The sequence below is a fragment of the Schistocerca cancellata genome, chromosome 4, assembly GCF_023864275.1.
Source record: "Schistocerca cancellata isolate TAMUIC-IGC-003103 chromosome 4, iqSchCanc2.1, whole genome shotgun sequence".
Taxonomy (NCBI): Eukaryota; Metazoa; Arthropoda; class Insecta; order Orthoptera; family Acrididae; genus Schistocerca; species Schistocerca cancellata.
The window spans coordinates 558,492,462-558,508,011 of NC_064629.1; positions in this window are offsets into that span (position 1 = coordinate 558,492,462).

A 15,550-nucleotide genomic window follows, 5' to 3' on the forward strand; every position below is an offset into this window, starting at 1 on the left:
ACTTCTACAACAGTGAGTTTACTTTTTCCACTGGTCGAGGAGAAACTGTAATATCAAATCAAACTTTGCTTTTGACATGATGAAAGGTCTGACATTGTGAATCACGTTAAGATGAAGAAACATCGCATGAGTGTTCAAACGAAAATGCCCCTCTTGATGAAACACAAAAGTGAAAATCATCGTTACAGTGTGGCAGAATAACTGTAAACAATCATTTGGATCAAATGGTTCAAATGGCTCTGAGCACTATGGGACTTAACATCTGAGTTCATCAGTCCCCTAGAACTTAGAACTACTTAAACCTAACTTACCTAAGGACATGACACACATCCATGCCGGGGACAGGATTCGAACCTGCGACTGTAGCAGTCGCGCGGTTCCGGACTGAAGCGCCTAGAACCGCTCAGCCACCGCGGCCGGCCATTCGGGATCATCTGAGTCCATGATGCAAGGGTAAATATCTGCGTCCATTAAATTTTGCCAATACAATATTTTTGTTCTGTTTTTTTTTCCGCAGTTGCTGCAGGCTCTTTTAGAAAGTTTTTAAAGTTTCTCGCTTTTTAATAAAAATGAAATGGATACCCTAATGCAGAGGGATACGCAATAGGTGGCTAACATTCTTAAACCCTGTATTAACCGAAATATTGAATTAGGCTAAGTATATTTTCTTGTTGGAAAGCTATAGTTTCTTAATGGTTTTCGAAAGCTCATGATAACACGAGTATAGAGATACAATGCTTGTTTTTCTGGTGTTCAAACTTTTGAATAGTCGTAGAAAGCTGTTTAAAACTATGATTGAGAATACCATTCTTGCGTGAGCATCTAGACTGATAAAATACTTAAGAATATTAACCACGGAAGATAATTACATGTCACTCTGCATTCCATCATGTTTCGAGACTCTCGTTTCGATAAGATGCACCGTTCGCGAAGTAATATGGTCGTCCGTTACTCACCATGAATATACAACTGTGCGAGTTTTATACGCCGGCCGGCGTGGCCGAGCGGTTCTAGGCGCTACAGTCTGGAACCGCGCGACCGCTACGCTCGCAGGTTCGAATTCTGCCTCGGGCATGGGTGTGTGTGATGTCCTTAGGTTAGTTAGGTTTAAGTAATTCTACATTCTAGGGGACTGATGACCTCAGAAGTTAAGTCCCATAGTGCTCAGAGCCATTTTTGAGGTAGAAAGAAGCCACATTCGCTGCCGTGCAAAGACCACATCGACATCAGAAAAAAGTGCGGCGAAATGTCCAGGCATGCTAAGGTATCTGTCTTTCTTCTTTTCCCTGACCTTATTCCGTATCGGCATGTTCATGTGGGTTTGGCAATGTTAGTGGTAGATGGCAGCCGCATGCCAGTTCTGTCGCCACAATCAAGTAGTCCACCGAATGTAGAGAACACAAACAGTTCCAACACAAATAACAGTTCAGTGGCCCGAAAGCTGTTTGTAGTTGGCATAAATGGTAAACGATCCGCCGAGAACTATTGAATCGATTTTTTTCTTTTTTTTCCTACCGTACTGAACAGGTCATTCTTACCTCTCTGTGCCGGCCGCAGTGGCCGAGCGGTTCTAGGCGCTTCAGTCTGGAACCGCGCGACCGCTACGGTCGTAGGTTCGAATCCTGCCTCGGGCATGGATGTGTGTGATGTCCTTAGGTTAGTTAGGTTTAAGTGGTTCTAAGTTCTAGGGGACTGATGACCTCAGATGTTAAGTCCCATAGTGCTCAGAGCCATTTGAACCATTTTTGAACCTCTCTGTCTGACAACAGCCACATTTATTCATTCATACATGAATTCATTCATTCACATATCTGTCGTGAAAGAGAGCCTTCAGGGATGTAGAACAAGTGAAAAGATACACTGTAGTAAAGTAGCTTTCGCGTGATGTGTCACTGCCAAGTAACATAGCTCGATGAAATTTGGACCACGCGTAGAATGAACAGTAAAGTATAGACGGTAACTGAAGGAAATATGCAATGTTACGAACGGAAACGACACTTCTATCCAGAGACAATAATTACACTGAAGTCTCTGCGATTCTTGATGGTCTCTTGGACATTAAAAAAAGGCGGGATGTGGTTCTTAGTAGGCTGCGTGATCCCAAGGACGGCAATGCATGCTCTGCAACGTGCTCCTATGATGGCCACAAGGTTAGTGAGGAGTTGTCGTGGTAGGGCTTTCCATTACTCTACCTGTGTAGGTGCCGACTACTAGTTAGTACATGTGGACGTGCTGCCGTGCATCTCCTCTATGCAACCCACATATGCTCGATGGGATTTACGTCGAGATAACGGGCAGGCCAGTCAATTCTCCAAATACCCTGACGTTCGACGAGCTCCTCCACCTGTGCTGTTTGACGTGATCGAGCATTGTCATCCCTAAAACTGAAGCAGGGCCGAGTGCACCCCTGAAAGGACGTGCTTGGGAAAGGAATACAGTCTCACAATAACTATGACTGGTCAGTGTAAAGTGTTCGACGATATGCTGGTGACTACATCCGTGCAACTTTATGCCTCCCATCACCATAACACCTAACCGTCATCCGATCGCGTTCAGCAATACTGGGCATACCTTCATGTGGCGAGGGGTGGGAACACACAGTGCACCTAGCAAAATTGTTGAGCTTGATCATCTTGGTGGTCCAGGTGTTATGGTGTCGGGAGGCATAGTGTTCCATGGGCGTACTGACCTTCAAATTTTTAAACACGGGACTCTCACCTGTGCCGGCCGTTGTGACCGAGCGGTTCTAGGCGCTTCAGTCCGGAACTGCGTTGCTGCTACGGTCGCAGGTTCGAATCCTGCCTCGGGCATGGATGTGTGTGGAGTCTTTAGGTTCGCTAGGTTTAAGTAGTTCTAAGTCTAGGGGACTGATGACCTAAGATGTTAAGTCCCATAGTGCTTAGCGCCATTTGAAACATTTGAACTTTCACCTGTCAACATTATTGCGACACTGTACTCCCTCCCCATGTGGGAACGTTCACCTCAGTTCTACTGTCATGAGCATCTATGGGAACGAGTTGAAAGACAAGGAAACGAAGACTAGGTGGCATTGTGCTGGACCTCCACCCCTCATCACAGAACGTGGAGGTCGGAAGCTTGCCCACTCAGTAAAGCAGGATGGTGGCGATCTATAGCAGAGGAAAGTGATGGTGCAGGCACAAGTGTTTCGAAGTACACAGTCCAGGATTTGTTGAACATGAAGGTTTGCAGCATATAACTCCCACGTATTTCCATGTTGAGACAACGACATTGTCAATTACGACTGCAATGAGTACTGGGTAATCGAGATTGCATCGTTAATCGGTTGAGAAATGTCGTCTGGTAGGGCGAGTCACATTTCTTGCTACACAAAGTGATGATTGTACCCCAATACGCCGTTATCCAGACGAATGGCTACTACAAACGTGCACCATGCCATACACGCTTGCTGATGGGGGTGCATTATGCTGTGGGGGAAATTGGCCTTGGTTTCCACATTACCTGTAATAGTAATAGAAATATCTACAACAGCTGTGGATTACGTGAACATTACTGCAGACCACCTGCATCCCTTCATGCTTGATGTCTTCCCTAGCGTCGATGGCATCTTCTAGCAGAATAATTACTATTTTACAAGGCCACAATAGTGTCATTTATAGAGCATGGTAGTGAAATCATGTTGATTTCTTGGCATCCAGATTCGCGTGATTGGAATGACGGAACACTTCGTGTAAACTGTCAGGTGCCAGCTCCTGTCCACAAAGCACCAGATCATCATTTACAGGAACTGTGTGACCTGTACATAGACATGTGATGCAACATACCAGTGGAAACCTAACATGGGTTTTTTACATCATGCTACGTGGGATTGTGCCATATTACGTTGCAAATGTGGGCCAGTATTCTATTAAGCAGGTGGTGATAACGTTTAGGCTCATTGTGTATAGTGCCAAAGCTTCCTTGTTATTGGTGCTCACAATTTGGTCATGAGCACTTTCAGAGAATCTGACACTACCACTGTGCTGGCGTAAGCTGTGGCCAACACGCCTGTCGGCAAAGATGTAGCAACAAGATCGACAGCAGCCACTCGATCAAGCGCGCCTATCATGAGAAAGGCCAGCGACACTCTCAAGCAACACGCCGCCAACGCCCTCTCGACAGCAAGTATTTAGGAAGCCGCCACTGACCGTCTTAATCCACGTGTGCATTTGTGTTGTAGACAGAGGATACCGGCCATCCTCTCTCTTGTTTCCTAGGGTACAGGACACAACAGTGGCGCCGACGATAATTCAGTGCCGATTAAGATAATCAAGTTGACCAAAGATTTTGCTTGCTTCTCTTGTGTTTTAGTTTGCATGGGTGCTCATGTTCAAGTGTTTGCTAATTTTCTGTTGTGTTTTTGCATGTATTCCAGGCGGAGAGCCGCAGAACTAATCAAATTTCACTTTTCAGAGGCTTTGCTTGCTTTTTATTATAATGTGTTTGTGCAAACCATGAATTTATCTTACCCTGCTACCGCGCCTCAGCCGCAGACGGCCCATGTGATGGATCTAACACAAGCTTTTCAGTTGCGGAACCAACAAATTGCTACCCCATTGACGATGGTGCAACAACTACTGGCTGCACAAGCTGCATCGGCCGCACAACCGACCAACCAGCCAGCTCAACAGGTGCCAGCATACCAATGTTTCGGCAATTCAAGGACACAGAAGAGGAATGGCTCAAATACCTGACTCAGTTACAAGCGCATTGTCAAGTTCATCGTGTTCAAGGTACTGTTAAGTTACAATACTGCCTTTCGATTGTGGGGTCGCCAGTGTTCATGTCAATACAAAAACTATTCCCAACCGCGTCTTCCGACGATCTCAACTATGAAAGGGTGATCGCTGCATTAACTCAATACTACGACCAGCAAGCTCAAATAGTTGTAGCTAGATACCAGTTCTTTCGCTTGCAGAAAAAGCCGGAACAGACGTACTACCAGCGGTACACAGAATTAACAGGCATGACTAGGAAGTGTAAATTTAAGTATAGTTGTGGCAACTTTTACATGATCTCAGGATCCACGATGCGGTAACGTTCAACGTTCCAGATAGTAGAATACGGGAACAGATCCTAAAGTACTCTGATCCATCGCTTCCCCAAATCTCGCAAATCTTAGAGGAATATGATTCGAGTGGCATATCGGCCGATTATTTTGACCAGGCCCCGATTTGTCGGGTCAAGCCCTCCTTGTGCGCGACCACCCCAAGCAGCCACAAGAACGAGCGCGTACACAACCTCGTGGACAGCCACGTAGACATGTAAACTGGCCCGCGAATATAATGAAGTGTTGATCTGAGCTGTTTTCAGAAGAAGTGGGAAAAGCTAATAACTTTGTAGCGCATGTTACATTGAAATACACTGCACAGCCTAAGTTTTTCCGGGACTGTCCCGTTCCAATTGCTTTAAGAGACAAAGCAACTAGTGAATTGAAAGAATTGAGCCCACTCAAGCTAGTCAATGGGCAAGTCCTCTCATCTTGTTGCCTAAGCCTTCTGGTGGCATTCGCATTTGTGTTGACTACAAGTTTACAGTCAACCCTCAGACAATAGTTGACACTTGTTCATTACCTCGCCCTGAGGAACTCATGGACGGGCTTGGTGCAGGACATTACTTTTCTAAGATAGATTTGCGTGATGCCTACTTGCAAATTCCTTTGGGTGAAGAATCACGGAATGTATTTGCTCAGGTCGTACACCAGAGGAACATAATGGTCGCACGTTTTTCTTAGTGACAGATCACAAGCCTTTGCCATCTTTGTCTCATCCGTCAAAGCCGGTTCCTACACGCACTGCTCAAAAGCTGCAACGCCGGGCTTTGTTGCTTTCGCAGTATTAGTATGAAATTGTGTACAGACATACGGCAAACATGGAAATGTAGACGCCCTATCTCGCCTTCCGATTAGCCCAGACTCTGATTTTGATGCATCTGCCGTATCTTGTTGCCAAATCGATGCGCAGGACTCTGAATTGCTGGACTCTTTTGCCGTTGCACCACAGAAAAATTGTACAGGCCACGGAAGCAGACCAAGATCTGAAGATTCTGTTGCATTACATTCTCACGTCTTGCCCTCGCTCGTTGAACGGTATCCAGAACTCAGCTTTGCACCGGTATTTTGCACGTCGGAATAACCTTTCAGTTCAACAGGGTGTGACTCTAGTTCAAAATGACAGTGGACAATTTTATGTGCTTATTCCCAGAGTGTTACATAAGGATGTGTTACGATTGCTCCACCAAGGACATTTGGGAATTGTTCGCACTAAACAGTTAGGGCGCCGGCACTGTAGTTGGCACGGCATGGACGCCCACGAAAAGACTTCACAGTGTCGAGAACGCGCGGAAAACAAATCCGCTCAGCCACAGAAATTCTCAGCTTAGCCTAATACTCAATCGCCATGGCAACGAGTGCACATAGACCTTGAAGGACCGTTTTGGAACACTCGTTGGCTCATAGTGGTAGACTCTTTTAGCAAGTTCCCATTTGCAGTGCCTATGACCTCTACCACATCACGTAATACCACTCGAGTGTTGTCCTCCATACTTTGCATAGAAGGTTTGCCAGGTGTGTCGGACAACGGACCACAGTTCACTTCACGTGATTTTGAACAGTTTTGTGAACGAAATGTCATTCGTCATCTAAAAAGTGCTCCGTTTCACCTGCAATCCAACGGAGAAGTAGAACACTTCCTACGTACTTTCAAACAACAGATGGTCAAGTTTCGCTCACCTACACACGCGAACAGGCGCTGCAACTCTTTCTCGTGTCCTATCGATCCCACCCACGAGACGGACCATCACCAGCGGAACATCTACATGATCGCCTTCATCGGATGCTGCTACACTTGGTACGCACACCGCAGCATCCGGCGCCACCTATGCTCCATAAGTATCACTTTGCACCACGCGATCATGTTCTTTTCAGGGTTTATGGCGACTGTGGGCGCTGGGAAAGAGGCGTGAACCAGGAACGCATTGGCTCTTTTATGTATTAGATGTTTGTAGCTGCACTGGCTGAAGATAGATGAATTGGTGAATATCTCACTCTCCAGTGGAACGTACGGCGTTTTGAAACCTCCTGGCAGATTAAATCTGTGTTTTGGACCAGACCTCTGGGTTTGAGTCATGGATATCACAGTATAAGTGAAGAAGGGATTTTGGCTAATGGGTCAGTCAGATGAGATTTCACTGTGAGATTTGATAGAATGATATAAAACTGTATATAGGATGTCAATGTACAGCACGGAAAAGGACTGTTGGAAGGAAGGAAAGTGCTTTTTTCATGGTGGCAGCAACTAGTAGAGTCATGGGCCAGGCACTGTGGGAGGTATCAAGTGGTTCAAATGGCTCTGAGCACTGTGCGACTTAACTTCTGAGGTCATCAGTCGCCTAGAACTTAGAACGAATTAAACCTAACTAACCTAAGGACATCACACACATCCATGCCAGAGGCAGGATTCGAACCTGCAATTGTAGTGTTCGCTCGGTTCCAGACTGTAGCGCCTAGAACCGCACGGGTGGGAGGTATCATTTTAACTTCTTGTCCTGTAGTTTATGCATTTAATTTGGTTGGTGGTGTTCCATGCTTATAACGGAAGCAAGGAGTAAATTGATGGTATTAGCATGTTGGTGGAAACTGGAGGCTAGAATGATTGAATTTTCGATCATTAGGAAAAGTGAATGTATCTTCAATGCATGTGACAAAGATACTTACTTTGGTGAGATCATATGGCAAAAATTGGTTGTTATGGAGGAGATGATGATGCAAAGAGAAATTATTCCAAAGAAACTATGGAATACTTTCAAATATTTAATTGAATTTATGGAAAATGTGTCACTGAGTTTTCCTTTTTTTTTTTTTTGTGCCAATCCCAGTGTTTATTTCCCTGTAGGGGATTACAGATGTGTCACTGCAATTGCCAGTGACATGTGAGAGTGGTTTGCTCTCTGATGTGGAGGAAAGATTGGCAGAGTCGAAGGGATTCTTTTAGGAGGAGCTGAGCACATGGGTTCAATGTGGGGTGATGCACTAAATGGAGCAGCTAGAGATATGGATGGATTAGACTTTAAGACAAGGTCTCAGACTTCAATAATGCAACTGATAGTGAAAAAGGTTACTCCCAAATACCAGTCACCCAGAAGTTGACAAGTAAACAGCCATACTACTCCGTTTGGCCTGTCTGAGTATTGATACATGCTTTATGGTTTGAAGAAAGTGATGCAAACCTGGCAGTGATTCATCCACCAAGTTATCAGAGGCTTGGAATTTCAGCTCTGTTACGTGGATGACATCTTAACATTCTCCACCTCACAGGATTAACAAGAACTGCACATCATACAACTCTGGAAGTACAGAATAGTCATAAAGAGACGCAAATGCTGTCTATGCAAAGAGGAAGTTGACTTTCTTGGTTTCAGAGTGTCAGTAGCATGCATTTTCCACTGTCAGAGAGATTGTCAACCATTAAAAACCTTCCTGTTCTACAAACCTACGAGGAAATAAGAAATTTCTTAGGAAACTTAAACTACAACCATCAACACTTGCTGAAAGCCATGGAACTACAAGCACCACTAACAGACATCAAGGTACATATACACTGAAGAGCCAAAGAAACTGGTACACCAGTCTAATATCGTGTAGGGCCCCCGCGAGCACTCAGAAGTGCTGTAACATGACATGGCATAGACTCGACTAATGTCTGAAGTAGTGCTGGAGGGAATTGACTCCATGAGTCCGGCAAGGCTATTCAGAAATCGGTAAGAGTACGAGGGGGGGGGGGGGGGGGAGATCTCTTCTGAACAGCACATTGCAAGGCATCCCAGATATGGTCAATAATATTCATGTCTGGGGAGTTTGGTGGCCAGTGGAAGAGTTTAAACTCAGAAGAGTGTTTCTGGAGCCACTCCGTAGCCATTCTGGACTTGGAGGGGGGGGGGGGGTCGCATTGTCATGCTGGAATTGCGCAAGTCCGTTAGAATGCACAATGGACATGAATGGATGCAGGTGATCAGACAGGATGCTTACGTACATGTCACCTGTCAGAGTCATATCTAGACATATCACGGGCCCCATATCACTCCAATTGCACGTGCCCTACACCATTAAAGAGCCTCCAACATCTTCAGCAGTCCCCTGCTGACATGCAGGAGCCATGGATTCATGAGGTTGTCTCCATACCCATACAGGTCCATCCACTAGATACAATTTGAAACGAGACTCGTCTGATCATGCAATATGTTTCCAGTCATCAATAATCCAATGTTGGTGTTGACAGGCCCAGGAGAGGCAAAAAGCTTTGTGTCATGCAGTCATCAAGGGTACACTGTAGGGAAGCAGCCTGCTGACGCCGTATAAAATTCACATCAGTCTTTCCATTGTGTGCCAGCCTAGTCCGCTATAACTAGCTCTGACGTCATAAATGTTGCACAATACTTTAAAAATCAAGTAAATAACCTGAAACGTTTCTAGCATGTCAGGAGTAATACTAAATCAATATGTGTTGAATATCAGTTCAATAACTTTAACCATTTTCGAAATTTGGACGTTTTTCTATAAAAATCATTGGCGCAACAGAAAAGAGCTAGAAACTTAAAAATTTATATTTAGAGACCTTTTGCATAATAATTTAGTAGAAACAGTATTCTGGATCTCACAAACTAAAATTTTAGTTGACATTCATGATTTTCTGGTTTTTTGTCTTAGAAATTAAAGAAACAAGATAGATTAAATAGGCTAATAAATAAGGCTAGGATGTTTAAATTTAAGTAGAAGGGAGATCCGCTATAATCATAAAGATGTGAGAAGTTTCAACTGAATAACTATAAAACTATAGCGATAGCGTATCTCCAAAGAGCAAGTTCAGAGCTCGTCTACTGCGTGTAGTGTAATTAAATTAATTGTCTCGCCCAAAATATTTGACTTAGCCACATCAGACTTTTATTATGATTACTTACCTGTGTGCTGAATGCACATTTAAATTAAGAGCTTCATCGGCCATCAGCTAAGGAAGCAATGATTTATTCGATAACTTAAAGTGGTGCATTACTAGCCCAGCGGCTAGTCGGGAGAGCAATTTTGATCAGGCATTCCCTTAGCCGTCCGCACCGCGGCTTTATATATAAGAACGCTGCGTGAGAGAAGAAGGCCCCAGTTCTCTCCAGACGCTGAATAGCACAACACCTGTGCCGGGAGTCGCGTCGCGTCGCGTCGGTATCATTGCTATAAAAAGCCTCGGATGCCGTAATAAGTTACTCGGGATACGCGTAACCATGAAATCATTTTCGAACGAAGTGTTAATTCTGGGATGACTTTAATGATCTATCTTCAGTTTGCGTATGTCGTATTTTCACGTGCCGCCGCGGGACAGACATTCTACCATTATTTAGCGTGGCGTTTGATGAACATTATCATCAAATTATGGTGAGCATTCACTTAAACATTTAGTTTGAACAGTTATAGTTGCATCAGCGCATTAGACTCTGAACTGCTCTGGTAGTTGGATTGTGTGGATTCTTTTTGGTCTGTGACTTTCAGAATATAGTGAACATTTTAGAGAAAATGATTTTTGATTATGAATCCCAGACAATCTCCTAATTCCTCACAGCTATAAGCTGTAGCTATAAGTGTGTTTCTCAGATGAAGTGGGCACTAGGAATTCTAATTACAGGCTTCACGTTTTGCCAATCACTTTCTGGTTGCCAATATTGTAGTTAGAGAGCCAGTGTTGAGAACGGCAAAAGACAGCATAAATAATAGGAACATTAAACAACAATTAATTCCACCCGCCGCCCCACATATGGTTAATCGACTGGGAAATGCATACAAAACATATATTCTCAATGATTCCACCCGCCGCCCCACATATGGCAAATCGGCCGGGAAAAACAAACAAAACAAATATTAACAACATAAATTCCACCCGCCACCCCACAACACGAATGGACCTTCAGTTCTGAAAGCCCATGTCAATGATGTTTTGTTGAATGGTTCACACGCTGACACTTGTTGATGATCCAGCATTCAAATCTGCAGCAATTTGCATACGTGTTGCACTTCTGTCACGTTGATTGATTCTCTTCAGCCATGGTTTGGTCCTGTTCTTGCTTGGAGATGTTGTTTCCCATCACTCATGTGCTGACTATAGCACTGTGTTCAGACTAACTTAAATCTCGACAACCTACCATTGTAGAAGCAGTAACCAATCTAACAACTGTGCCAGACACGTGTTGTCTTATACAGGCGTTGCTGACTGCAGTGTCATATTGGGCCTGTTTACATATCTCTGTATTTGAAAAATCCTGCCTATATGAATTTCTTTGGCGCTTCAGAGTGCATCTAGAAGTCGAAAAGTGAAGTGGACACAGCAAATGTGTCCTCCCACAACCTCAGCTCTCAGGGAAAGGAAAAAATTAAAAAAATATAGTGTAGTTTTTCTTTCAAGTAAAAGTAGGTATTATGCAGGTTTTTTATATGGTCAAACCTTGATCTTGTCTATGGCCACTTACAAGTCACTATCCATCTTTCAAAATATTAAAAATACTCAATACCCCAAGTCTTGCCTCACATAAGAACTATTTTGTGGGTACCACTGAATGCAGAAGCACTTAGATGCATTCCGTAAACTCAAGGACTATCCAGCTCAGGCAGTGCACCTTATACTATTAGCATTAATGGTAGATACCAGCTAGACTGTCATTGGGGTAGAATTGCCACAACAGGTCAGAGAAATATGGCAACCACTGGCGTTTTTTCACAAATGCTCACTCAGGCACATAAAAAGTTGAATGGGATAGATAGGGGACTGCACATGATCTACATGGTGGTATAAGACTTCAAGGGCTGAATGGAGGAAAGCAAAATTCTACACAGATCACACACCATTTTCACATTTTTATTTTATTTATTTATTTTATATCTCACAGTTCACCGCCAACATGAGACCAGCCACTGGCATACACAATGTAGTGGGTGACTTCTTCTCAAGCTGCTGGACTAGCATGCAAGGTGCTCCTTGGAAACAAACTGCAGGGCAGCAACAGGCGGACAGCAATCGGCAACAACTGGTTGAGCAGCAAAATTCCACATTCAACTTAAAACAAGTTTATGTGCCCAAAGTGCAAACAATGTTGTTGTGTGACATGATCCACAACATGCACGACTCATATATATTACAAGTGTTTTGACATCAGGTGTTCAAGGCCTTCCATAACGTAGCGCACTCTGGTGTCACGTTGACAGTCAAGTTGGTCACCAAGAAGGTAACTTGGCTGGGCATCAAAAAGTATTGCAATCTGTGGCCGCAATTCTCTGAGAACTGCCAGTGGAGCAAGATTGGCAGGCATGTCTTGGCACTGTTAGATACCATCAACACACTAACAGTGCATTTTATGCATGTGCATGTGGACTTGATAAGATTACTACCAAGCTCTGGCCAGCACAGATACTTATTGATAATCAAAGATAAATTTGCCAGCCATTTTCATCACATACATGGCAGCAGAAACAGTGGCCAGATCCCTCATCATGAACAGGATCATGAAATTTGATGTGTCCCAAACTATAACACTGTATGCAATCTGAGTCTCAGTTCTTCCACGAGCTCCTACATCAATGCAGAACCACCATCTATCATCCTGCTAGCAACAAAATCATTGCAACAGAGCCATAAAAGTGGCTTGAATGTGCAGTGACGAACAATAGACTAAAATGACTACTGCTAGTGCTACACTGCTCTACATCACAACTGGGGAATGGGTAACAGTTACAACTTCCTGCCAAACTCATCTTTACAAAGCCACAGCATCTTCCAATGACAGAGGCCATGGTGGAGCTCAGTCAGCAACTACAAAGAAGGGTGGCACAAGTACCTCCCATGGGACTACAAACTCATGAAGATAAAACAGTCCTTGTACACAGAGAAATTCAGACAGTATCAAAAGTCTGGCTGAGAGATGTAGCATACAACCTCCCTTAAGGCCATCATACACCTTCAAAATAGAATGGAATGGTAAAGAAGATATGGTGTCAATTGAACACCTATACAGAACCATCAAGTATGTTTCAGCCACCTGTGGTCACAGTGTCAGTATCTACTGGCTTGGAGGGTACACAACACTCTTCTTCATACATGCCCTCAGACTCAGAAGAATGGGATGAATGGGAAATTCGTTGAGGCTGCAGACACCATCAGCACAGTGACAAGTGGAGGTCATACAAGTCTTCAGAATGGTAAAATATCAGTTTCCTTGCATACTTCATCTCCCAGTTTCAGACAGGCAGTAGTAGGGAAGGGCAGGGGGATTGTAGTAACCTCGCCAGTTGAAACACCGGTTGTGAACAAAGAAGTCTGATTCTATCTGTGGTGATATCTTTAGTCTTTCAGTTCTTTGTCTTGTTGTGCTAAATGCAAAACTATGTTTGTGTCACATGTCACGAAGTATAAATTCACAGCACAATGAATAAATATATGATGTTCTGACTATTCTCACACTATTGTCTGTAGATGGCTTAGGCGTAGGAATACCAGAACTATGTGCCACTGGTCTCATTGCAGTTGGGTATATAGTTCCTTTTTGTTCTTTTCATTAGCCCTTCACACTGCATATACAAAAGTAATGGCCAGGACTGTGATTCTAATGTTCACACCATACAATTGGTATTCCAAATCCAAGTGAGTCTTTCTTCCCTTTGTCCAATTTTCTATGTTTTAGACACAAACACTGCACACAGTATGAGGAGACCAAGTCCTCGACTGATCTCCTAGATTTGATTCCAAAGTGTGCCTTGTAAGCTTTTGTTACCAATGAGACTACATTTTTTCCCTTTGTGTCTTCACAATAAAACTACCAAAAATATAGCAAAATGTATTTGGTTTATTTACACAACTCCTCACTTCCATTATTATACTGAACTACATATGATAAAGATAACAAAATGGTGGTTTAGATGTTAGTTTCCTTTTTTGTAGAACAACAGTTATGGCCTGTATAGATGAATTCACAATACAAAATGATGTAAACAGCTTACAATATGCTGTAATATGCCTTAAAACAGTCAAGTTTTTGTAAGTAGATTTATTCCAATAGGCAACATTGTTGTAATGGTGTAATGATTAATGCTGACAACAGATAGTCAAATAAATAAAAATTGAAGATATTAATTTTGAAAGAAGTCACATGTGATACAACTACATGGTCTTCATTTTTAGAATTGCAATATGTAAATCACTATAAAAAACCTCAAAATCTATAACAGTCAGTCACTGTAGACCTATGTTATATGTATGGTGAAGCAGAAATGTTACCAGCTCCACTGATTTTAAACGTGCACAAAACATCTTGGACTTATTATTTCACTTTGACTTTCAGGTATTTAGTGTATATTGAGAAAATGATGTAAATTTTGTTTAGAGTAATAACATGTGCAATGATGACAAAATTCTGTTACAGAAACTTGAGAAAATGTTGTAAAGTGTGAGTAGAGAAAGAATGGATAATATAAAAGTATAAAACCATATAAGTTGAACAGATGATGAAATGGAAAAAAAATGTGTAATATTTTGTGAAGTTATTATGAATTGTTATGAGCAGTAGTGATGTGTTCTAGGAAGTAAGGTAATGAAATTGTTGCTCCCATGAAATGCAGAAGAATTTATGCATGCGACCATGAGATGCTATGTTGTGGATAAAACAGCTTTTCTAAAAGGTGAAAATTACGATCATACCTGAAGCAATTTGTAAACTGAGTTTTGAGGAAAGACAAGTGAAATGATAATAATTACATACTAATTAACCAATGGGATAAATGTACAGTGTTGCAATAAAAAACATATTGATCCATGAATCAGTCGCTCAGGGAAAAGGAAATGAAGGCCACCATTGCAAGAGCTGTAGAGAATGCTATTTAAGAGTACAAAAAGTAATGTAATATTTTGTCATCATCTATTTTAATACTGTTTTACAGCTTAATTTGATGACTTGTACATAGAAGCACTAAGTTCTTTATTTTAAGAATAATACTTTACGAGTAAAGGCATAATTGACAAGCACACCCACAAAGAAAGAAAACTTGCTAACTTTAATCTCGATCAAGCTAGACTAAAATACACTCAGAAGACACAAATGCTTACACACACACACACACACACACACACACACACACACACACATGCACACACGCACGCATGCGCGCGCGTGCGCGCACACACACACACACACACACACACACACACACACACACACACACATACCTATGCCCCTGCATTGGTTCGATGCACAATGCCAGTGCTTCGTTTTGGCAGGTGCACAAGTTTTAGAGCCAGCGGGGCGCATCTCGCACTGAAAGTGACATGGAGAAGTGAATTGAGCTGAGGTGATAGGGTGGAGGAGAGGGAGACTATTGGGTGGAGGGTGTAGAGACTGTCAGTTACTGGAAATTGAGGCCAGGACAGGTAGGGGAGCAGACAGTATGTTGTATAGATAACTCCCATCTGTGTAGTACAGAGAAGCTGGTAGTGCAGGAAAGGATCCAGAT